Source organism: Suncus etruscus, chromosome 5 (genome assembly GCF_024139225.1).
Source record: "Suncus etruscus isolate mSunEtr1 chromosome 5, mSunEtr1.pri.cur, whole genome shotgun sequence".
Lineage (NCBI taxonomy): Eukaryota > Metazoa > Chordata > Mammalia > Eulipotyphla > Soricidae > Suncus > Suncus etruscus.
Genome location: NC_064852.1, coordinates 33,817,634 through 33,843,301, shown reverse-complemented (window position 1 = coordinate 33,843,301; position 25,668 = coordinate 33,817,634). Strand labels below are relative to the sequence as shown.

The 25,668-nt window shown below is 34.2% G+C and overlaps 1 protein-coding gene and 1 non-coding gene across 2 annotated transcripts in view; both read right to left on the bottom strand.

Annotated features, from left to right (window-relative positions):
* THSD7B (thrombospondin type 1 domain containing 7B) overlaps positions 1-25,668 on the bottom strand; it is a 957,836-nt gene that overhangs the window by 180,404 nt on the left and 751,764 nt on the right. The window lies entirely within an intron of this gene.
* LOC126010164 (small nucleolar RNA SNORA51) lies at positions 2,438-2,570 on the bottom strand. The gene has a single exon (XR_007496295.1). It is a non-coding gene; the product is annotated as a small nucleolar RNA SNORA51 (small nucleolar RNA).

The window sequence follows — 25,668 nt, the reverse complement described above, 5'->3', positions numbered from 1 at the left end:
TATTCATTGCAGCACTATTTACCATAGCAACACTCTGGAAACAGCCAAGATACCCTTCAACCGATGAATGGCTAAAGAAACTGTGGTACATATACACAATGGAATATTATGCAGCTGTCAGGAGAGATGAAGTCATGAAATTTTCCTATAAATGGATGTACATGGAATCTATTATGCTGAGCGAAAATAAATCAGAGAGAGAGTGAGAGAGAGAGAGAGAAAGAAACAGAATGGTCACACTCATTTATGGGTTTTAAGAATAATGAAAAACATTCTTGCAATAATAACTTTCAGAATCGAAAGAGAAAAGAGCTGGAAGTTACAGCTCACCTCATGAAGCTCACCATAAACAGGGATGAGTTTAGTTAGAGAAATAAGTACGTTTTGAACTATCCTAATAATGAGAATGTACGAGGGAAATAGAAAGCCTGTCTAGAGTACTGGCGGGGGTTGGGTGGGGAGGAGGGAGATTTGGGACATTGGTGATGGGAATATTGCACTGGTGATGGGTGGTGTTCTTTACATGACTGAAACTCAAATATAATCACATATGTAATAAATTTGTTTAAATAAATAAATTTAAAAAAAGAAACTATTTCTGAGAGTTTCTGTTTCTTCTATTTTTTGGATGATCCTAAAAAGATGGGCACCTCAATAGCAGAATTATACAGAATTTATCAGAAAATTTATTAATACAGAAGTACAAAATAAAAGAATGTTGGCTACTCACCAATTTTGCTTTTCTACCAATTACTGTTTGACACAGTTGTATTTGCATAGTAATAATGATAGCTTTTCAAGATAGTAATATTTTTTGAAAGGATAGAAGTTGAAATTATTGTGATTTGGGGCGGATTTATAAAGAAAAATTAGTACATACTTAATGAGACATAACTACCACCCGGTTCTGCAGCCTAAACTCTCAGGCACATTATATGAGTTGAGGAATACATCTAGACCTCAATTAACACAGATGTATCAGTGACTATCATCTATAAATTACATAAGACAATTTTTCCAGTCACTTTATATTCCAAATTTTGACACGTGTGTTGCATGAATATCTACAGGACTATGAATGTTACAAATTGAATTCATCATCTAAAAATAAAATCACAACCATAATAAATCAAATTTAAATTACTGTACAGGGCTGAGACTGAGCAAAGGTGGTTTTTAAAGAGAAAGTAATTTGAGAGTAGCTGTATCAAAATCAAAATGGTGACAATCACCATAAAAGGTGAAATACCCAAGGGACCAAATGTCCTCCTCTTTATACCCTGTAGATGATTGTCATTTCCACATACCAGAGTTTCATACCAAAGTTTACAAAGGTTATTTAACTTAAACAAAACTGAAGAGCAACAAAGACATCTGGAATTTGACAGCAAATCTGTTCCTATCAAAAACAGTTTTATTTATATTATATTCAAGCAATATCTAAAACACTCTTCTTAGGAGAAAGAAAAAATATGTTATCACCATAATAATATGAAGAGCAGTTTAAAAATATTTTAAATACTTTTTCTTTGACCCATACCATACAACAAACTCATTAGTAATGTATATGGAGAAATACTTAAAATAAGAATTCAGGAATTAAAGTCACAAAACATCTGCCTTTGATAGGCATATGATAATTCCAAAAATGCTGGCTGAACAAGAAAATTCCTATTTTGAACTCAGGAGTGTATTATCTCTGAGGTAAAATCACTCCCAGTAGAAATAAAAATTCAGTCTGTGGTTTTGATGAAATTAACAATTAACTCTGGTTTTTAGTGCTGTAGTCTATATGGACTGAAAAGTAGATTGTTGAGAGATTTTGGGCTTATCCCAGACAAAAATAAAAAGAGACTTGTTTTTCTTTTATTTTCTTTCTCCATGACTGATTTAAAACTTATTGCAAAGTCACATTTTAAATTAATCCTTTGTCTGGGAGTAGTTTTATTTTATACTCTTTTGAGAAAGAAAGTCTTTATATATTTTATTAATAACTTAATATAATTATCACATATATATATATAATTTTTATAATATATGTATATTGAAGTGCTGCTGAGGTGAATGCAAAATTCACCTTTTAGGAAATCAAATTTATTTGTTTGTTGGAGGAGTAATCTAAAAATTAAAATTGAGCCAAAGAAAAGAAAAGATTACTATGTATTGTGAATTTACCTGGAATTAAATTTGGAAGAAAAATGATCAAATATTATTTAGATGGATATTAAATGAGATTTTAAAGAAATCTTAAACATTTTAAATTTTATTTTATATTTTTTGGGGACACTCTCAGCAGTACTTAGAGCTAACTCACCATTTTGTATCCAGGAATACTCCTAATATGGCTTAGAAGACCATCTATAACTCAAGGGATTGAACCTAGGTTGACTGTGTGCAAAGTAAGCATCCATTGGAGTACCATTCCGCACCAAATTTTTTTTGTTTCCCAATTCACAGTACAGACCAGGCAAAGGGCCTGTGTTGAGGTGTATATGGGGTGCATTTACTGTATCTCCTCTTTCTATACAATCATTGTAAAGAACATAACCTGTGGTAAGAATTGGGAGGCCTTATCTTTTCTTTTTTTTGATTTTTAATATATAGTAATTATATACATTAATTAAATTAATATATATTTATATATACATATAAAATCCTTCACCAGTACAAAATTCCCATAATCAATATCCCAAGTGTCCTTCCTCCCCACCCTACACCAGCCTGTACTCTAGACAGGCTTTCAACTTCCCTCATTCAGTCACATTTTGTTATGATAGTTCTCAGTGTAATTTTTTCTGTGACTGCACTAAACGATCTTTGTGGTGAGCTTCATGTTGGGAACTGGACCCTCCAGTCCTCCTTTATTTTGTCTCTGCGAATCATTACACAAATGTTTTTCATTTTTCTCAAAACCCATAGATGAGTGAGACTACTCTGTGTTTATCTCTCTCCCTGACTTATTTCACTCAGCATAATAGATTCCATATACTTCCGTGCAAGGAAAATTTCATGACTTCATCTTTTCTGGCTGCGTAGTATTTGGCTGTGTCATATTCCATTGTGTGTATGTACCATAGTTTCTTTAACCATTCATCTATTGAGGGACATCTAGGCTGTTTCCAGAGTCTGGCTATTGTAAATAACACTGCAATGAATATAGGTGTGAGAAAGGGATTTTTGTATTGTATTTTTGTGTTCCTAGGATATATCCCTAAGAGTGGTATAGCTGGATCATATGAGATCTCAACTTCCAGCTTTTGGAGAAATCTTCATATCGCTTTCCACAAAGGTTGGACCAGATGGCATTCCGACCAGCAGTGAATAAGAGTTCCTTTCTCTCCACATCCCCACCAGCACTGCTTGTTCTCATTTTTCCTGATGTGTGCCAATCTCTGTGGTGTGAGATGATACCTCATAGTTGTTTTGATTTGCATCTCCCTGATGATTAGTGATGTGGAACATTTTTTTTTTCGTGTGCCTTTTAGCCATTTGTATTTCTTTTTTGTCAAAGTGTCTGTTCATTTCTTCTCCCCATTTTTTGATGGGGTTAGATGTTTTTTTCTTGTAAAGTTCTGTCAGTTCCTTGTATATTTTGGATATTAGCTCCTTATCTGATGGGTATTGGGTGAATAGTTTCTCCCACTCAGTGGGTGGCTCTTGTATTCTGGGCACTATTTCCTTTGAGGTCCGCACCAAATTTTAAAATGAAAGAAACATGATATGTAAATTGCATAATAGGATCTGAATCTCGAGAAAATGTGTTGGGATGGGGTGATAGCATAATGAATGATTATGATGATTGCCATGCACGCTGTCAAGCTCCAGTTTGATCTCTAGTATCCCTTATGGTGTTCCCAGGAAAGTCAGAAGTTATCCCTGAGTGGAGTCAGGAGTAAGCCCTGAACAAGGTCAATCATGCCTCCTGCCCTCAAAAAAATAAAATAGGTTTGATATTTTTCTCTTAACAAGAAGAGGGATTATTTCATCATTCCTTTAACAGTAAAAGGATAAGATTCTCAGAGAATGCACGTTTTCAGATATCTCCAAACTTCACTCTTCTGTGTAAATTTTTTTTTTGGGGGGACACACCCATTTGACGCTCAGAAGTTACTCCTGGCTATGCGCTCAGAAATCGCTCCTGGCTTGGGGGGGAACATATGGGATGCCGGGGATCGAACCATGGTCCGTCCTACACTAGTGCTTGCAAGGCAGACACCTTACTTCTAGCACCACCTTCCCGGCCCCTCTTTTGTGTAATTTTAAAGAGAAGCAATGATTAAGTCTTTGGGTAAATAACAAAATGAGTCATGGCAAGCTCCCAGCCTAATTTAGACCCTCACTTTTGTTAAAATAATCTGTATTCTGTTATAATGACAACACTTCTCTGAGCTCCAAAAGGACAAAATTGACTCTTAGCTCTCCACATCAAGGTAACACTTGATGGAAAAGTCTTGCTCAGGCATACTTAAAAAAAAGAAGACAATCTAATCCTTTGGAATAAACTGATTCCATTGTGGAATAAATAACCTGTGTTTGATTAGGGTTTCCATTCTTCAAATGTATACACTGTCGTATACATTTGACTGTGCTTTAAGGATATATTTTAATACAAGTAAGTATATATTTAGGATTGAATTTTATTAAATGTCAATTATCTCTTGGTAAATTTAAGTTTTAATTAAATTACCATGAGATAGTTAATTGAGTTTTAGTCATACAGTGTTCCAACAGCCTTCCCTTCACCGGTGCTAATTCTTCCATTACTCTCCAGTGTCCTGCCCACGGGAGGGAGACGTTTTTCTTCCTTTATCCCCTCATTTTTCTTATGAGGCACCGGGTGTGCTTTGCAATACTGTTACTAAAGGGATGTCATGCATATCACTTTACTTCCGTTCATTTCCTAGTTCTTGTCCAGAATGATAATTTCCAACTATTATTATAGTGGTTCCTTCTCTCTCTTAACTGCACTTCCTCCTCAATTACATCTATTTTCTTTGGGTATTATTTCCATGCTATGCTTTTAAAAAAATATCTCACAGATAATGTGATTATTTGATGTCTGTCCCTTTCTGACTCATTTCACTCAGCACGATATTCTCCATGTCTCTCATGTATAAGCAAATTTTATGACTTAATTTTTTTTCTACCAGTTACATTTCATTGTGCAGATATAGCATGATTTCTTTCCCCATTCATCTGTTCTTGAACAATTGGGTTGCTTCCAGATTCTGGCTATTGTGAATAGTACTGCAATGGACATACCACAGATACATTTTCTTCATTGTGTTTTGTTGGTTTTGCTTTTAAGAAATGTCTATATTTTTTTCTCCAAAGGTGGGGCTATTTGACATTTCCACCAGTAATGAATGAGATTTTTTTTTCTTCTAGAATCTTTACCAGCACTAGCTGCTCTTGATGTTATTGATGCAAACCAATCTCTGAGGTGATACCACAGTGTTGTTTTGATTTGCATCTCTGTAATGATTAGTGATGTGGAGCTTTTTTTTTTTTCACATACCTCTTGGAAATTTGTATTTCTTCTTTGAGAAAAGTTCTGTTTCTCTCATCTCCCTATCTTTTCATGGGACTAGATATTCTTTTCTTATTAAGGTCTACCAGTGCCTTGTATATCTTAGATATTAATAGATTATCAGAAAGATAGTAGGTAGTAATTTCTTTCATTTGTATTCTGATCATAATTTCTTTTGAGAAGTTTCTTAATTTAATTTGTTTAATTTTGCTTGCTTGTTCAGTAGTATTTTAGTAAAGTCAACTTTTTGTTTCTATTGTTTTTGTTTTGTTTGGGGAGCACACACAGTGACACTCAGAGGTTACTCCCCGCTATGCGCTGAGATATCTCTGCTGGCTTGGGGGACCATATTGGACTCCGGGATTTGAACCACCCTCTATTCTGGATCGGCTGCATGCAAGGCAAATGCCCTACTGCTGTCCAACCATATGCTATCGCTCTGCCCCAGTAAAGTCAATTTTTAAGAGTACTAAACAGACAAAGCTCACAGAGATTAAATAAAGACATATTTCCAGTTATATATTGTTTTGTATCGTACTTTATAAGTGACATTGACAGGGATTGAAAATGGCTCCGAGTAGACAAGTCTTATTTAGTATTTCTCAAATAGGAAGTGACCCCAATTTATCTCCTATCTCCAACAAAATACCAGTGCACAGAATAAAGAATGAAGGCCCCACATTTTTTTCTGCAAAGCTAATAGTCCCATCTCACCAAAATATAATAAAATTACTACTACAAAACTGAGTCATTTCTTTTATATTTGGACTACAGATACCCATTAAACTTCCCTACCTAATGACCACCATGACATTTATGACTCGGCCAGGAAAAAAGAAACAAAAATTAAATTATTACCCTGTAAAAGGTAGCTGTTAGATTATGTCTTATTTTACCTAAAATAAAGATCATCCTTAATTTCTTTGTATCTGTTTGTTTCAACTTGTTTTCTCCCCAAAGATTGTTTTATATATAAACCTAAGCAGGACAGGCTCAGAATAGCCTGAATTATCTACCCTTATTATGTCCTTAATGGACCACCTGGGGGTGGTCTCTACACAATAAAAATAGTTCTGGCAGGCAGCTTTGTTGAGATACAAGGTAGAAGATTGCCAGACTATATGTGTTTTATATTTTAGCCTGTTTTGGATTATTTCATGTGTAATCTTGATTCAAACTCGTCCACCTGGGGTTGGAAATATGGCAAGAAGGGTGATTTTACAGATAGCCTCATGCTCCAAGACAGAACACTGGAGAGACACAGGTCTGGAAGAAAATGCCTACACAGAAAATAATCCACATACACTGAAGGGTGTGAAACCGGTTCTGGAATTTTAACACACAAACCTGCTTTTAAGAAGGTGATAGTTCAGTGGAGGAAACTTACAAATATACAAGCACATTTTCCTGAAAGCCAGACCATTCCCTGGGGTGGGTGAAGAACAAATAGTTTAAACACAAATTCAAAGTATTACATTTAAGGGTGTTTTTAACCAGTGAGTAACAAGGCATATACTGAGTGGGAAGTAGATGGCACCCAGTAAAACATTACCCCATGTTCATTTGAGCATTTTGGTCTCTGTAGCAACTTACTCCTATTCATGCTGAGTACATCTACTTTTTCCCCTCTCATTCAAAAAGCATTGCACAAATTTTTTTTTTCTATTTTCCCCAAGAGTCTGCTCCTACCTCAATAGAATTATTAAAGGAGGCTTTTTTTTTGGGGGGGGGAGTGTCAAACTCAGCAGTGCTCAGAGGTTACTCCTGGTTATGAGCTTAGAAATTGCTCCTGGGAGGCTCAGGGGACCACATAGGATGCGGGGATTCTAACCATCGTCCTTCTGTTTGCAAGTCAAACACCTTACCTCCATGCTATGTCTCCGGTCCCGGGAGGCTTATTTTTAATGTCTATAATCTTAAAGGAAATTTTCTTTATTTAAAGCACTCCAATTTAAAAAGTTATTCATAGTTGAATTTTAGACATACAGTATTTAAGTACCAATCCTACCGCCTGTCAACTTCACTCCAGAAATGTTCAGAGTCCTTCCCATTCTACCACTCCCCTCCCCAGCTTGACATTTTAATAGGTACCATTTTAAGCTTTGGTTGTTAAGGTTTGGGTCTTACGATTTCATTATTGGCACTGTAGCTTGAGTATTTATTTATGTCTTTATTAACACCACCAATGCATCTGAATTTCCTTAGGACTTGTTTCCTGTTATTTTACATCAGCCATTCTCCTCATTCAATTTGTTTTCTTTATATTCTGGAGACCAAGAGTCTTCAAAGGACACATATGCCTTGATCTTTTTCTTCTTTCTTACTGTTTATAATTTTTATAGTATATAATAATGCTTATCATTCTCTAAAATTACACAAGGAAAGGTTTATCCCATTACCCATTTGTCTGAAAATTTATGATACTCTAAGAATATTAATTTATTAGTCTGAAATTAAGTATTTTGAACCATGGAATAGGAGGAATTATAAGAATCATCAGGAAATTAAAAATAAGCCCTCAAAACATTATCCAGGAAAAGCCCTCAAAGTTTATAATTTGAAGATTAAATGTTTGCGATATTAATAAAAGCAGATATGCAAAAGTCTCACTTCATTTATATTTATATAAACTTATAACAATTTTTTTATTTATTATTTATAATTTTTTAATGAAATTGTTAGTTTCTTCTTTTTTTTTCTTCTCTCTCTTTCTTTTTTTTGGGGGGGGGGGCACACCCGGCGGTGCTCAGGGGTTATTCCTGGCTATCTGCTCAGAAATAGCTCCTGGCAGGCACGGGGGACCATATAGGACATCGGGATTCGAACCAACCACCTTTGGTCCTGGATCGGCTTTTTGCAAGGCAAATGCCGCTGTGCTATCTCTCCAGGCCCAAATTGTTAGTTTCTTTAACCTACTGACCTCTCAATAGTTTGGTGCTATTCTAAGAGAAAATTAGTTGATTTGGAAACACTCATATTTTTGTAGTGGCTAAATAAACAATATTTTATTGATTTTTTTCCCTTGAAGTTTCACTACTAGAACCAACTCTTAGAAATAATGTGAGTTGTTTCTTCTCCTTTCTTTCCTGACTTTTTCTATAATCATGTATACAAAGGTATATGTAAACATATGCCACAAGTATACTTTTATATCTCTATATTAAGGTTTGGTATTGCATGTTGCACTCCTAGTCTAAATTACTGAATAAAATATACTGAAGTGCAAAATCATTATGGGAAAGAACATTAACTTTGGAAGAATAATAAATTCAAGGCCTCTATCCTCAATGCATACAACCTGCTTTTATTGCCATTGGTTTTATTATCTAATATATTTTCATATTATGCTAAAATTTTCAATATGCATCATATATTGGTTTATAAGAGTCTTATATTTAGACTTAAGCTAAGTGCTGAGAGCTGACAGCTCCACACTCTTAGCTTGTACAATGATTATCAGTGCCTATTTAATGCATTCTGGTTAAAATTACTCAATTCATTAACCAGACCACACTACCAAATACTTCCAGTTGCATTCAGGCTATGCTCAGCATTCATCATTGAAGGAACGCTCCGCTGAAATTTCTTTAGATATCCTCACGATTAGCCTCTGAATTTAACCTACCTCTGCTCTTCTGTGTATCAGATATGTTAATTTCCTTGCCAAGCCACAATTAGAAGAATAAATCATAGGCATTTTCTTCAGGAAACCTTGAATTAAATGCAAATTACTTAGTGCTTCTTATAAGTGCAATGATATTGGGAATACTTCCATGATCACCTTGTATTGTATGGATGAGAAGAGAATGACTCAAAAGTTTAATTTTACTTTAAAGCAAGTTTCCCATTTCTGAAGCTATCTGAAGAAGTTATCAGGTAATATGTCAGATAAAGTATTATAGACAAGATATACAGATCTCTTACAAAGATTTGTGACAACAAAAAAGGCAAAGGCCACTTCAAAAAATGGAAGAGGAGGTGAACAGATAATTTTCTGATAAAGGCAGTTGGATAGTTAGTTGACATCTAAAAAGTGTTCATCTTAAAAATAAGTGGCATGATTCAGTGATACCTTAAATATCAAATTTCCCTGCCAAGAAATTGGTCTTACATATATGTCAGGTTTTATATAAAGGTAATTAAATGGTTATGCATTTTAATCCTTATAACATAAAAATCATAGCACCTAAAATCAATTCAGTTTAGAGTTCAATTCATTTTCATGAAACATTTTTGCCCAACTATTGTTTTTGAACTATAAATCTCACTATAGCAAGGCCTAGAATAATGAATTTAAAGGTTATATAATTTATGGGTTTTATGTGTGACATCATATCTAAAAAAATTCTACAATATAATACATTAACATGATATAAACAATAATATATACAGATAAGTTTTAATGAATGTCATATTGGTATCAGGGAGTTTGTATACATTTTGTTTATTTCTTAAAGTTATGTTTATAAGTGTATATTAGCTTGCTTTCATTACAGATTTAAGGAGTAGCTTGATAATTTACTCAGCATTTCTAAGTAGCAAGTGAATAAAATGCTTGCACTGGAAAGCAATAAGTATCTCTTAATTAATGCATATTACCTTTCTAATGTGTCTCATTATTTTTGTTTTCTCCACTATATCAATCTTCTTTGCTTTGGAATGCTAAAGAGCAAACTGTGGCATATGCTAAAATCAGTGGAAACTAGATTATCAACTTGTGTATGCTCAACTACACAAGCTAGATATTTGCTACTTAGTATACTTAGATTACTAAACATATTTAGATTAGTATGAATCTTTGAATGACTTTATTTTTTATTCATAATAGGTAGATATAAGCACAAAGTCAAAGTTTATACTCAGGTTATATTCAATTTCTTTTTTTGTTATATGAAATTTCTAATATATCATCCAATTGCATGCACTACATATTTTTTTATTCAACAGACTATTCTTTATTTTCAGATTTTCAATTCATATTAAGTCAGAATTTCACTCTTAATGTTAATATTAATTGCAATATTAGTTTCTAAAAGGAAAAGGAGCTTCCTATTGTGAGACTTTTATTCTTCAAGCCTACCTCATATTCATTAATAGATCTAGAGAGGTGTTCATAGATACTCATGAGCCAGACCTACAAACAATTAAAAGCAATTTAGGATCCTGTTGTTCATTGTACTTAATGTATGAGGGAAATGTAGAGCCTGTTTAGGGTACAGGCGGGGGTTGGGTGGGGAGGAGGGAGATTTGGGACTTGGGTGATGGGAATGTTGCACTGGTGATGGGTGGTGTTCCTTTTATGACTGAAACCCAAACACAATCATGTATGTAATCAAGGTGTTTAAATAAAAAAAAATTAAAAAAAAAAAAAAGAATCCCATGATTACACAGTTGGTATCCTGAAATTTATTTAATTTTGATATTTTTTCTAATTTATCATGAATTAGACATATCTACAGTTGTTCATTACCCACAATTTCTTTATGTCATATTTATTTTTATTTAAAAGTATTTACACTAACCACAGAAGACTGATTACAACAACAGTGATGAAACAGAAATCCTAGAACCATTAAAAAACAAGGAAACGAAAGAAAGAAAGAAAGAAAGAAAGAAAGAAAGAAAGAAAGAAAGAAAGAAAGAAAGAAAGAAAGAAAGAAAGAAAGAAAGAAAGAAAGAAAGAAAGAAAGAAAGAAAGAAAGAAAGAAAGAAAGAAAGAAAAAGAAAAAGAAAAAGAAAGAAAGAAGGAAGAAAAGAAAGGGAAGAAAGGAAGAAAAAATAAGAAAGAATGAAAAAAGAAAGAATGAAAGAAAAAAAGGAAAAAAGAGAAAGAAAGAAAGGAAGAAAGAAAGAAAGAATAAGAATGAAAAAGAAAGAATGAAAGAGAAAAGGAAAAAGGAAAAAAGAAAGAAAGAAAGAAAGAAAGAAAGAAAGTAGAAAGAAAGAAATAAAGAAAGAAATAAGAAAGAAAGAAAGAAAGAAAGAAAGAAAGAAAGAAAGAAAGAAAGAAAGAAAGAAAGAAAGAAAGAAAGAAAGAAAGAAAGAAAGAAAGAAAGAAAGAAAGAAAGAAAGAAAGAAAGAAAGAAAGAAAGAAAGAAAGTCCAATCCCCTAGTCTTTGCCCTATGCAAATAAAAAGATTTTCAGCTATAGAGACGGGATGTCATCACCCACACCTGAGCAGAAAGTCTTCTGGCACCATAAAAAGACCTTAAGGTGTGTAAAAGAGTAAGTACGGAGCCTGTAGTTGCTCCATGGCAGTATGATTCAAGGACAGAGCAACCATGTATCTCTTATGCCAAGGGAATTTTCACTCTAATTTCCCCAATGTTTATGTGCCTATGCAAAAAGGGAAAAAAAGAAAAGAAGAAACAACCCTTTTTTAAGAAGTTGCTGGTATGTTTTTTTTTTTCTCTTTTTGGTTTGCTCTTTTTTTGTCCTCAATCTTTTTTCACTTCTTTGTTACTCCCTTACTGTTTTTTTTTGTTTGTTTGTTTCATTTTTTTTTGTCTTGTCTCGTTTTATTTTGTTTTGTTAATTTTTCTTCTCTTTTTCTTCTTTCTCCTTTCTTCTTCCAAAGGGAAACTTACAGAACCTGGACAGACTCCTCCATATCTCTTCTTATATCTCAAATAGAGCCACATTACTGGAATCACCTTGATCAGCATCATAATTGGAGTGAGAAAAATGGATGGTACCAAAACCAGTCAGTTGTATGTCCATTTGGTGGAAATAAAAAATGATCATACTTGAACATAAAATCCAAAATTAACGACAACATAAATGATACCCATCCTACATCAAGCTGTACATGGGGGGAACAGCTGCACTAGCATTATGGGGGCTAGAGAAAGGGGGAGAGGGATGCATGCTGGGAACAGGAGTGGAGGGAGGACAACTCTGGTGGTGGGAATGCCCCTCTTTCACTACTACTATGTGCTTAAATAGTGTGAAAGATTTGTAATTCACTTTGCCCATAATAAAAAAATTTACTATGCATCTTCTAAAATTTATATAGTTTAAGTTCCCTCATCATTCTTACTCATGCCATATTATCTTATTGCTTGTAAATACTCATTCCTTCAAGAATATATAATAGTCTTTAAGGGTAGCAAGAGTAGCTATATTACACTCTATATCATTTTCAGTCATTATATCTCAATTAAGCCCTCTCTACCCCAGCTAATGTTACCATTTCAATAATGAACCACTGTCAATTGTTCGCCATTGTCCATTTGTGTTCATGAAGTCTCTTGAAGCTCCTATTGACTTAGAGCCCTTGAATAAGACTCAAAATTTATTGAAATTAATGGTTAAAATCAAGCAATTCAATACTTGCGGAAATAAATCATTATGAACATATTAATGTGTTTATTATTACCTGACTGGTATTTTTAGGTAAAAAATGACACGAGATACTCAATTAAAAATTGATAGGTGAAAATTAAAGCAATGAGTTATGAGAAAGCAATACTATATTGGTAGAATGAGGAATTAGTTTCCCATTATTTATGCAAACAGTGGTTAGAATATATCCACCCATGCTTCCATCAGGATGAAAATATTCATATCATTTTTCAGAAAGTATTTCAAAATTTCTGAGAATTTTGAAATTCATAAACTTGTTTGAATAATTATATTCCCTTGTTTTTAAATATAAGGAATGATTGAGATTTGAAGGAGGATTATAAAGAAGAATTAAAAAATAGATTGGAGAAGATATTCTATAAATCTTTGCTAAATATGAAATCAATTGATCCTATTTCTCTTATATGATAATGCTCTGATCGTATTCAATATGCTCTGTTTAAATATGTACCTTTAGTCATATCCTTTATGATCCTCTAAGCCTATCTCATATTCTTTAATAGATCTGGGCAGGTGTTCATAGATGCTTATGAGCCATACCTACACATATATACATATGATCCAGAATCCTATTTTCCATACTCTATACTTAGGAACATATTAAAGGAACTTCTAGTACTGATTCTGCCAATGACATGGTAATAGTTTCTATATTCATGTCAAATGTAAAATGTTTTTTAATAATATAAAGTTCAAATACTAGGGGAACTTGTGTTCTTTTTGAAAGTATACTAACTTCTTGTGCATGATTTATTTCACTCTTAGATTACGAGATTCTTATTGTCTTTAATAGAATTTCATGAACCAATATATTCATTTGCGGGGGGCACACCTGGTGATGCTCAGGAGTTACTTCTGGCTCTGTGTTCAGAAATCACTCCTAGCAGGCAGGGGGACCATATGTGATGCTGGGATTTTAACTGTGTTCCCTTCTGGTTGGCCCTGTGCAAGGCAAAGCCTTATAGCTGTGCTATCGCTCTGGCCCCAATATATTCATATTTTAATATGCAATTTCTTACTTTCTAAACTAGTTCATGTAGCTAATATCTGCCTGTTCCTTCCTACTCTTCCACCCCTTGACTATGATTGACCTACAGAGTTCTGTTTTTTTTTATATATACAAAATAACAAAAAAACAATTTATCTTTTATCCTCCTGTTTTTATCTTCAACAAAACACTGAAACCTAATAGATTTAAAGGATAACAGGGAAATAACCTCAGAAGTTTACTTAGTTAAAAATTTGTTGGACATGTATTTCAGATGATTCAACTTGAGAAAGTATACAAAATGACCTGGCCTAATGGTTTTATCATTAGGGAAATAGGGGTAAAACATCTGAAAAAAACTCAGTGTCAGAGTTACTTAGTTTTATTAATAACTTAGAGATTTCGAGAAATAAAATGCTGTTCATTTTTTAAAAGTTTAGGGGAAAGAAAGAAGTTAGTTACATTAAATACTTACTTATAATATTATCTGTAGGTAATATAATAATATATAAACCTCCAATAATCTATAGGTTATTGCTATTGGCTATAACAAAATAATTTGCATGAGATAAATTTACATATAATAAAAATTGGTGAAACACTTGGAGCACAAAGCAAAATGATATAAAGGATTTAGGAGGTAGGAAATGATCCTTCAAGTAGAAGGAAGCAAAATTTTGACTAAGAGCTTATTTACTGCATCTGAATATATGATTTTTAAAATATGAAAGGAGACAGAGCACAATGAATGGAAGAAGGTTCATATCTTTTCGAGATTAAGATTTTATTTCAAATTTGATGCTCTGGCTATACAATGTGATTTTAGGAAAGTCCCTGCAGTAGTAGATCTAATGCAGGAGGCCTACAATTAAATCACTTCCATCTCATCTTGGCTCAAGCACCATATCAGGCATAGCCTCTGAACATTTCTGGATGTGGCCCCCAAATTAAAACGAAACAAAAATATAGAATGGTAGATGTGAGAGCAAAATATGAGAGGATTAATTAAGCTTGAAATTATTTGATAAATTAAAATCTTTAACCTTACTTGATATTTTATGTGCATAATTTCAAAGGATAACCCAAATTACTTAAAACATTCCTTAAAATATTTGACTCATTTTAGATATTTTAAAAGACGATTGCAAATTAAGAAAGGAAAGTAAATCTAAATCAGAATTTCATTCAAAAGGCTTTTTATATTTAAAATAAAGTGAAAACTTTACCACTGGAAAGTGGTAGGACTTTCATTTTCTTAATTTGTAAAAATATATTATAATCTAAAAGTTTAGAAGTATGTATTTTATCCAGGTATACATGTTAAATATAGTAGAATGTTAAATATAATTGAGTAGAACTTGATTTTTTAAGGACACTATACTATGGATGTTTAATGAGCATAATAAAACAATCATACAGATACAATGCAAGAATTTTTGAGGCATAAATGAGAAAATATAATCAGAAGTGAAAGAACAGGAAGGTTAGTGGATGAAATATGAAACTCAGTGGAGGCTTCAACAGTAGAGTGACAGGGACTGATGAAAAAATTATAGTTTCAGGAAACCTCTAAATATTAATACATTGAAAAATATGAAAATGACCTAAACATACATCAGAGAAATAGAAGATGAGTTTGAGATACTTAACACAAGAATCACTGAATACACAGAGAAAACAAGAAGGAAAATTCTAGGAAGAATCAATAGTCAAAAAAATTATGGAACATATTTTCCATAGATGAGGAATACATACATCCAGATTCAAAAGACCCAAAGGGACCCATTCAAAAGATATTTAAATTAATAACATCTATTTTTATTTATATTTGGGATATAATGTCATGGAGTCTCACGAAGAGACTAATAGTTCTAGATAGTTTAAGAATTTCAAGAATTTATATTAAACTGTGAATGCACGAGATTCCACATATATACACCTATCACAGTTCTTTCAAGGGTTTTAAAAGTGGCTCACATTCACCTATAGGAGATATGCTAATAGATAAACAGTTATATGAGGGAAATAGAAAGCCTGTCTAGAGTACAGGTAGGGGCGGGGAGGGGAGGAGGTACATTTGGGTCATTGGTGATGAGAATGTTACACTGGTGATGGGGGGGTGTCATCTTATATGACTGAAACCCAACCACAATCATGTTTGTAACCAAGATGTTTAAATAAAAAATATTAATAAAAAAAAGAACTTGATTTTTTAATAGTTTTTATTAAGGTCAACGTGAATTACAGTCTTTCACAGTTATGTTTAAGGTACATAGTCCCAATGAATTGGGGTAATTCCCACCACCCATGTTGACCACCCTCTGCCCCTGTTTCTAGCTTACATCTCTTACCTCTACCTTTAGCCCCATGGACTGCTGGTGTAACAAGTCTCTTCTGTGTATAGCTTGTTGTGGTTTGGGTCTCTTGATTCTATTGTCATTGACTTTGGATTGGGAGAACTTGATTTTGCTAAGTATCATGTGTACAGTCCATTTTTTCACTTAAGCTCACATGTTCAAAGGATTTGGGACAATTCCTTATCATTTTTAATTTATTACTAGATAAGTAATTATTGGTGAGCATCAGCATTAAAAATCAGTATCTTATCCTATAATTCCAAATGGTCCCTTGATTGTAATTTGGTAGTGGATATAAGGTGCAAAAGAACTCTAATGACTGAGACAATAACCCCAGAATAACATCTCTAGATAATGGAAGTGTCTATAATCGCTGTGAAGCAGAGGCTGGAGCAATAGCACAGTGGTAGGATGTTTTCTTTGTACACGGCCAACTCAGAATGGACTCGGATTGATCCCCAGCATTCTATATGGTCTCTCAAGCCTGCCAGGAGCGATTTCTGAGTGCAGACCCAGGAAAAAACCCTGGCACTGCCAAGTATGATCCCCCCAAAACAAAACAAAACAAAACAAAATAACAACAACAAAAAAGAAACAAACAAACAAACAAACAAAAAAGAGCTGTGAAGCAGAAGGAACATGTTTTAAAGAAAAGAGCCACGTCTCAATAAAGAACCCATAGGCTTTTGCCTAAAAAAATCATTATACAGGAATAACTCCTGAGCACTGCCGGGTGTGACCCAAAAACCACAAAAAAAAAAAAAATCATTATATTTGCCAATTTACTCCCATTTAATTTAAAATATAATTGACCCTCTGCTACATCATTCCCCGTGTAAACAGACCCTGAGACCTAGGAAGGCACCAAGTTCGAAAAGATCCTAGCTTCCTGAGGGAGGGTCTTTTCAAAAGCTGTCTACTATTGCAAGAACTTTAAAAAGATGCCTGTACTCACAGAGAGGTTGTTTGAAAAGTAATATCTGTAAGGAATGAAGCTTGGAGAGTAACTTGTTCTCATAGGCATTAGGACCCTGAAAATCCTTGGTTGCCTGTCCATGAGACATTCAGGAAAAAGGGAGATGTAGCATAAATATTAACTGAGATATAACTTAAGCTAGCTAATAATAACTAAAGATTACTCACTTTTCTTAGAGCCTCTTTTAAAGATTATTCAGATTTAACATTTGCATCGATTCAATTATACCTTATCTGCCCTTTTTGGAGGGAGGGGACACACCCAGGGTTACCCCTGGCTATAAGCTCAGAAATTGCTCCTGGCTTGGGGGACCATATGGGACGCAGGGGGATCGAACAGTGGTCCGTCCTAAGCTAGAGCTTTCAATGCAGATGCCTTACCTCTAGCGCCAATGATCTGGCCCTTCCTTATCTAGTCTTACACAATAATTATTACTCACTTTCCTTAGAGCTTCTATTAAAGTTTACTCAGATTTATATAAATACACCTCCTTATTAGGAACATTTACATAGATTCTGGTATTCTTTATTTAGTCTTACTTAATAATTATTACTCTCAAATCTCACTTAGCTGTTAGCTATGTGAAGTCATATCAAGGGTTAATATTTCAAGTCCAGTTCAGAACGCATGAACTGGAATAAGGCCAAAACAGTAACTAACATCAGTTTCTGTGCACTGAACTTGCTAGCTAAAAACCTCAGATAGCAAAAGCAGCTCAAGAGTGCAAAACAGCTCTGCATCCGAATATACCTTGAATTATTTTATCCTGTGCTTTTTTGGTAAACTAATTTTGTCTGAAAATTTGCCTCACCAAGAAATTGAGTATAAATTGAGTATAAATATTTCACCTTTTGCTTTGAATAAACTGAATATAGCTTGAAATTAACTTGACTCTTTGACCTCTGTCTCCTTTAGCAGACTTTGTGCACCCATTTTTCCAACAGACCCCAGAAGATTCCTTAGTGTCAAGATTAATCAATCCATGACAATATTCATAGCATAATGCAATATCCTATGTACTATTAAATAATAAAATATATAAGTAAACTACTTGAGTAAAAAGTACTTATCATTAAAATATATTTTATTTTCCTTAGGAAAAATAAGAGGGCCAATAATTACACTTCAGTAATCCTAGGAATTATGTCAAAACACAGAGCTGAATTTTTAATTAAAGTTGTTGATGATGATCAGGGTTTTACTCTTAGATATTAATGTGCATATAGAAGATAAAAAAAAGGACTAGAGAAATAATTTGAGAAGGCAGATTTTTGGGATAAAGGAGGGAGAATAGAATAAACCTCTATAAAATAGCATAAAGAGACACAAAGTATCAGAGAATCCATGACTTCATAATTATTTTTATTTTTTACTTCTCTTATTAGGAATTTTTGATTTGGGATCCAAGGATGACACTCAGAAATGCACAGGGATGGCTCATTGCTATACATGAGGAAACATATGGAGTGCAAGATGAGGTACTGGGAATCAAACTCAAGTTGTATTCATTCAAAGCAAAAACTTTACACAATGAACTATCATGCCATCTCAATTTTTCAATATAATAGCTATAAATTAAAATGAAAAAATTTACCTTCTAAGTTATTGAAATTTATGCACATGGTATTAAAACAAGAATGTAAAGAAAAAAGAAATAAGGTGATATTAAACATCATGGTCAAGCAATATTTAACAAAAGATTTTGAAGTAAAATTGGATCAGTTTTATATTTTTGTATTTATTTATTAATTTATGTCTACATCTGGTTCTCTCTGGCTTTGCACTCAGGAATCACCCCTGATGTTGCTTGAGGACCATATCAGATGCTGGGGAGTGAACCTGAGTTGGCCAGAGGTGCCACTGTATTATTGCTCTATCCCTTATTTTGCATTTAATTTGCTAAAACCAGTTAAATAAATTGGGCAAGAAAATGATCAAATACTATATTCACCATCCATGTATAATATGATTACAAGTGCATTTCTAATAGGGTTCAAAATAAAACAAAATCTATAGGGTCTCATCAAACAGTATCCTCATTTTCAGTACTTATTTTCCAGAACTAGAGACATATGAAGAAATATTGACAATCTGTGCCAATCTAAACACTTAATAAATAAATCATCATGAGAATTTTGCAGTAGACACGATACACTCCTCTATCTGATTAATATTCATTTACTAAATTTTGAGATAAAACATAGAAGAAAATATTAGGGTTTAGTCATTAGTATCACATTCATTATATTCAGTATGCCATGCTCTACTGAATAGGACTTTAAAATATTAATATTTTTATGCTCTTTACAATAGAAAAGATTATATTAGTAGCTTTCTGCTAACCACAGCTTTACATTTTAGTAATGAATCTCTTTAGCTCTTCAAGAGGCAGGAAGACTATTTCTCCTAGGATATAATATATTATTTAATTTATTTACTGTGAAATGTTAGATTAAAAAACTACTTGCCTTAAATTTGACTGCTATTCAGTTAAATATTGATGATTCATGTTAAATTTTAACATGAAAACCTCCCAAATGATGTAGAAATTATAATATCTGGTAATAGATAGATTTCCGTGAGTGTTTATACTTCCCTATAAAGAAGCTTATTATTTCAAATAAAGAGTATAGTTCAATAAAAAACTGAACAGGGCATAATATATTTTTATTATTTTAGTAAATTTATTATTTTCGAAGATTTATATTTAGCAGTTGTGAAGCATTATACACCACATCTATGTGCCTTTGCCTTTCTTCAATCCACAACCCAAAGGCAAAATAGTTCTCATGAGTAAATCTTTAATATCAATCTTTCTATTATGTGTAGATCCTAATAGATTTTCTTTTGGTGAAAATTTTGAGTCAAGAGTGCCCTAATTTAAATTGATTCTTCAGTTTGTGAGTGACAATATTGAGAAAAGCAGTGGAGAATCATTTCTTATGGCAACAGAAAAGGAGCATAGCTGCATTATATTTCACTATATTCTTTGACTACTTTTAATAAAGCTATTATCTGGCTGATATTTAATCTGCATCTCTGACACCAAAATAATAAGGCCCACGTTACAAACTATTACCTAAAATGTTTTAAATATGAAGAAAATGTCTCAGTGAATTCAGTTTCAAATTTCCTTTAATTCTCTAAGAAAAACAAAATTCTTAGAAAGTATGGAAAATACAAATTATTTGGTAAATATATCCCTTAGAATATTGTCACAGTATGTGAAACTGAACCATTTCTATGTGTTATTAGTTACTTCTATTAGTAACAAATAATTTATATCACTCACTATTGGTGATTTTGATACATTATTTAATTTTATCATTGAAGCATTCATAAGAAGCATTGAGTTTTTTATCTTTATACAGAGAAAAAGACAAACAAGAACAGATGAGGGTAGATATTTATTGACTCCAAGTCTCAAGCTCTTTCTATTAATTTTATTTACTTTATATTTACCTAGCTATTATTTACATTTTCTTTCTTTTTTTTTTTTTTTTTTTTTTTTTTAATTTTTTTTAATTTTTTTTTTTTTTATTTAAACACCTTGATTACATACATGATTGTGTTTGGGTTTCAGTCATAAAAGGAACACCACCCATCACCAGTGCAACATTCCCATCTCCCAAGTCCCAAATCACCCTCCTCCCCACCCAACCCCCGCCTGTACCCTAAACAGGCTCTACATTTCCCTCATACATTCTCAATATTAGGACAGTTCAAAATGTAGTTATTTCTCTAACTAAACTCATCACTCTTTGTGGTGAGCTTCCTGAGGTGAGCTGGAACTTCCAGCTCTTTTCTCTTTTGTGTCTGAAAATTATTATTACAAGGGTGTCTTTCATTTTTCTTAAAACCCATAGATGAGTGAGACCATTCTGCGTTTTTCTCTCTCTCTCTGACTTATTTCACTCAGCGTAATAGATTCCATGTACATCCATGTATAGGAAAATTTCATGACTTCATCTCTCCTGACAGCTGCATAATATTCCATTGTGTATATGTACCACAGTTTCTTTAGCCATTCATCTGTTGAAGGGCATCTTGGTTGTTTCCAGAGTCTTGCTATGGTAAATAGAGCTGCAATGAATATAGGTGTAAGGAAGGGGTTTTTGTATTGTATTTTTGTGTTCCTAGGGTATATTCCTAGGAGTGGTATAGCTGGATCGTATGGGAGCTCGATTTCCAGTTTTTGGAGGAATCTCCATATCGCTTTCCATAAAGGTTGAACTAGACAGCATTCCCACCAGCAGTGGATAAGAGTTCCTTTCTCTCCACATCCCCGCCAACACTGTTTATTCTCATTCTTTGTGATGTGTGCCATTCTCTGGGGTGTGAGGTGGTATCTCATCGTTGTTTTGATTTGCATCTCCCTGATGATTAGTGATGTGGAACATTTTTTCATGTGTCTTTTGGCCATGCGTATTTCTTCTTTGTCAAAGTGTCTGTTCATTTCTTCTCCCCATTTTTTGATGGGGTTAGATGTTTTTTTCTTGTAAAGTTCTGTCAGTGCCTTGTATATTTTGGAGATTAGCCCCTTATCTGATGGGTATTGGGTGAATAGTTTCTCCCACTCAGTGGGTGGCTCTTGTATCCTGGGCACTATTTCCTTTGAGGTGCAGAAGCTTCTCAGCTTAATATATTCCCATCTGTTAATCTCTGCTTTCACTTGCTTGGAGAGTGCAGTTTCCTCCTTGAAGATGCCTGTAATGTCCTGTAGTGTTTTGCCTATGTGCTGTTCTATATATCTTATGGTTTTGGGGCTGATATCGAGGTCTTTAATCCATTTGGATTTTACCTTTGTACATGATGTTAGCTGGGGGTCTAAGTTTAATTTTTTGCAAGTGGCTATCCAATTGTGCCAACACCACTTGTTGAAGAGGCTTTCCCTGCTCCATTTAGGATTTCCTGCTCCTTTATCAAAAATTAGATGGTTGTATCTCTGGGGAACATTTTCTGAGTATTCAAGCCTATTCCACTGATCTGAGGACCTATCCTTATTCCAATACCATGCTGTTTTGATAACTGTTGCTTTGTAGTACAGTTTAAAGTTGGGAAAAGTAATTCCTCCCATATTCTTTTTCCCAATGATTGCTTTAGCTATTCGAGGGTGTTTATTGTTCCAAATGAATTTCAAAAGTGTCTGATCCACTTCTTTGAAGAATGTCATGGGTATCTTTAGAGGGATGGCATTAAATCTGTATAATGCCTTGGGGAGTATTGACATTTTGATGATGTTAATCCTGCCAATCCATGAGCAGGGTATGTGTTTCCATTTCCGTGTGTCCTCTCTTATTTCTTGGAGCAGAGTTTTATAGTTTTCTTTGTATAGGTCCTTCACATATTTAGTCAAGTTGATTCCAAGATATTTGAGTTTGTGTGGTACTATTGTGAATGGGGTTGTTTTCTTAATGTCCATTTCTTCTTTATTACTGTTGGTGTATAGAAAGGCCATTGATTTTTGTGTGTTAATTTTGTAGCCTGCCACCTTGCTATATGAGTCTATTGTTTCTAGAAGCTTTTTGATAGAGTCTTTAGGGTTTTCTAAGTAGAGTATCATGTCATCTGCAAACAGTGAGAGCTTGACTTCTTCCTTTCCTATCTGGATTCCCTTGATATCCTTTTCTTGCCTAATCGCTATAGCAAGTACTTCCAGTGCTATGTTGAATAGGAGTGGTGAGAGAGGACAGCCTTGTCTTGTGCCAGAATTTAGAGGGAAGGCTTTCAGTTTTTCTCCATTGAGGATAATATTTGCCACTGGCTTGTGGTAGATGGCCTTCACTATATTGAGAAAGGTTCCCTCCATTCCCATCTTGCTGAGAGTTTTGATCAAGAATGGGTGTTGGACCTTATCAAATGCTTTCTCTGCATCTATTGATATGATCATGTGGTTTTTATTTTTCTTGTTATTGATGTTGTGTATTATGTTGATAGATTTACGGATGTTAAACCAGCCTTGCATTCCTGGGATGAAACCTACTTGATCGTAGTGGATGATCTTCTTAATGAGGCATTGAATCCTATTTGCCAGGATTTTGTTGAGGATCTTTGCATCTGCATTCATCAGTGATATTGGTCTGTAATTTTCTTTTTTGGTAGCGTCTCTGTCTGGTTTAGGTATCAAGGTGATGTTGGCTTCATAAAAGCTATTTGGAAGTGTTTCTGTTTGTTCAATTTCATGAAAGAGTCTTGCCAAGATTGGCAGTAGTTCCTCTTGGAAAGTTTGATAGAATTCATTAGTGAATCCATCTGGACCTGGGCTTTTGTTTTTCGGCAGACATTTGATTACTGTTTTAATTTCATCAATGGTGATGGGGGTGTTTAGATATGCTACATCCTCTTCCTTCAACCGTGGAAGATTATAAGAGTCCAAGAATTTATCCATTTCTTCCAGGTTCTCATTTTTAGTGGCGTAGAGTTTTTCAAAGTAGTTTCTGATTACCCTTTGAATCTCTGTCATATCAGTAGTGATCTCTCCTTTTTCATTCCTGATACGAGTTATCAAGTTTCTCTCTCTCTCTTTCTTTGTTAGGTTTGCCAGTGGTCTATCAATCTTGTTTATTTTTTCAAAGAACCAACTTCTGCTTTCGTTGATCTTTCGGATTGTTTTTTGAGTTTCCACTTCGTTGATTTCTGCTCTCAGCTTTGTTATTTCCTTCTGTCTTCCTGTTCTTGGGTCCTTTTGTTGAGCATTTTCTAGTTCTATTAGCTGTGTCATTAAGCTACTCAGGTAAGCTCCTTCTTCCTTCCTGATGTGTGCTTGCAAAGCTATAAATTTTCCTCTCAGTACTGCTTTTGCTGTGTCCCATAAGTTCTGAGAGTTTGTGTCTTTATTGTCATTTGTTTCCAGGAACCTTTTTATTTCCTCCTTGATTTCATCTCGGACCCACTGGTTATTGAGCATGAGGCTGTTTAACTTCCAGGTGTTAAAGTGTTTCTTCTGAGTCCCTTTGGAGTTCACAAATAATTTCAGAGCCTTGTGGTCAGCGAAGGTAGTCTGCAAAATTTCTATCCTCTTGATCTTATGGAGGTATGTTTTATGTGCCAGCATGTAGTCTATCCTGGAGAATGTCCCATGTACATTGGAGAAGAATGTGTATCCAGGTTTCTGGGGATGGAGTGTCCTATATATATCCACTAGGCCTCTTTCTTCCATTTCTCTCCTCAGGTCTAGTATATTCTTGTTGGGTTTCAGTCTGGTTGACCTGTCCAGTGTTGACAAAGCCGTGTTTAGGTCCCCCACAATTATTGTGTTGTTGTTGATATTATTTTTCAGATTTGTCAGCAGTTGTATTAAATATTTTGCTGGCCCCTCATTCGGTGCATATATGTTTAGGAGAGTGAATTCTTCCTGCTCTACGTACCCCTTGATTAATATAAAATGTCCGTCTTTGTCCCTTACAACCTTCCTGAGTATAAAGTTTGCATTATCTGATATTAGTATGGCCACTCCAGCTTTTTTATGGGTGTTGTTTGCTTGGATAACTTTTCTCCAGCCTTTTATTTTGAGTCTATGTTTGTTCTGACTATTCAGGTGCGTTTCTTGTAGGCAGCAGAAGGTTGGATTGAGTTTTTTGATCCATTTAGCCACTCTGTGTCTCTTAACTGGTGCATTTAGTCCATTGACGTTGAGAGAAAGAATTGTCCTGGGATTTAACGCCATCTTTATTTCAAAATTTGGTGTGTCTTTTGGGTAGTCTTGTCTTAGATTAGGTCTTTCAGTTTTTCTCTTAAGACTGGTTTTGTGTCTGTGAAGTTTCTGAGCTGTTTTTTGTCTGTGAAACCATGTATTCTTCCATCAAACCGGAAAGTGAGTTTTGCTGGGTATAGTATTCTGGGTGAAGCATTCATTTCATTCAGTCTTGTCACAATATCCCACCACTGCTTTCTGGCATTGAGCGTTTCTGGTGACAGGTCTGCTGTAAATCTCAGGGAAGCTTGCTTGAACATGATTTCCCCTTTTGATCTTGCTGTTTTCAGAATTCTGTCTCTATCTGTGGGATTTGTCATTGTGACTAGGATGTGTCTTGGGGTGGTTTTTCTGGGGTCTCTTTTGGTTGGTACTCTTCGGGCATGCAGGATTTGATCACATATATTCTTTAGCTCTGGGAGTTTCTCTTTAATGATGTTCTTGACCATTGATTCTTCCTGGAAATTTTCTTCCTGGGTCTCTGGGACTCCAATGATTCTTAAGTTGTTTCTGTTGATCTTATCATAGACTTCTATTTTCGTCTGTTCCCATTCTTTGACTAATTTTTCCATTGTCTGCTCATTTGCTTTAAGTTTTTTGTCCAATCTCTCCTGCTGTATGGAATTGTTATGTATCTCATCTTCCACAGCACCAAGTCTATTCTCAGCTTCTGATACCCTGTCCCAGAGCTTATCCATTTTGTCATTCACTTCGTTTACTGAGTTTTTCAGGCCTGTTAGTTGACATGTTATTTCAGT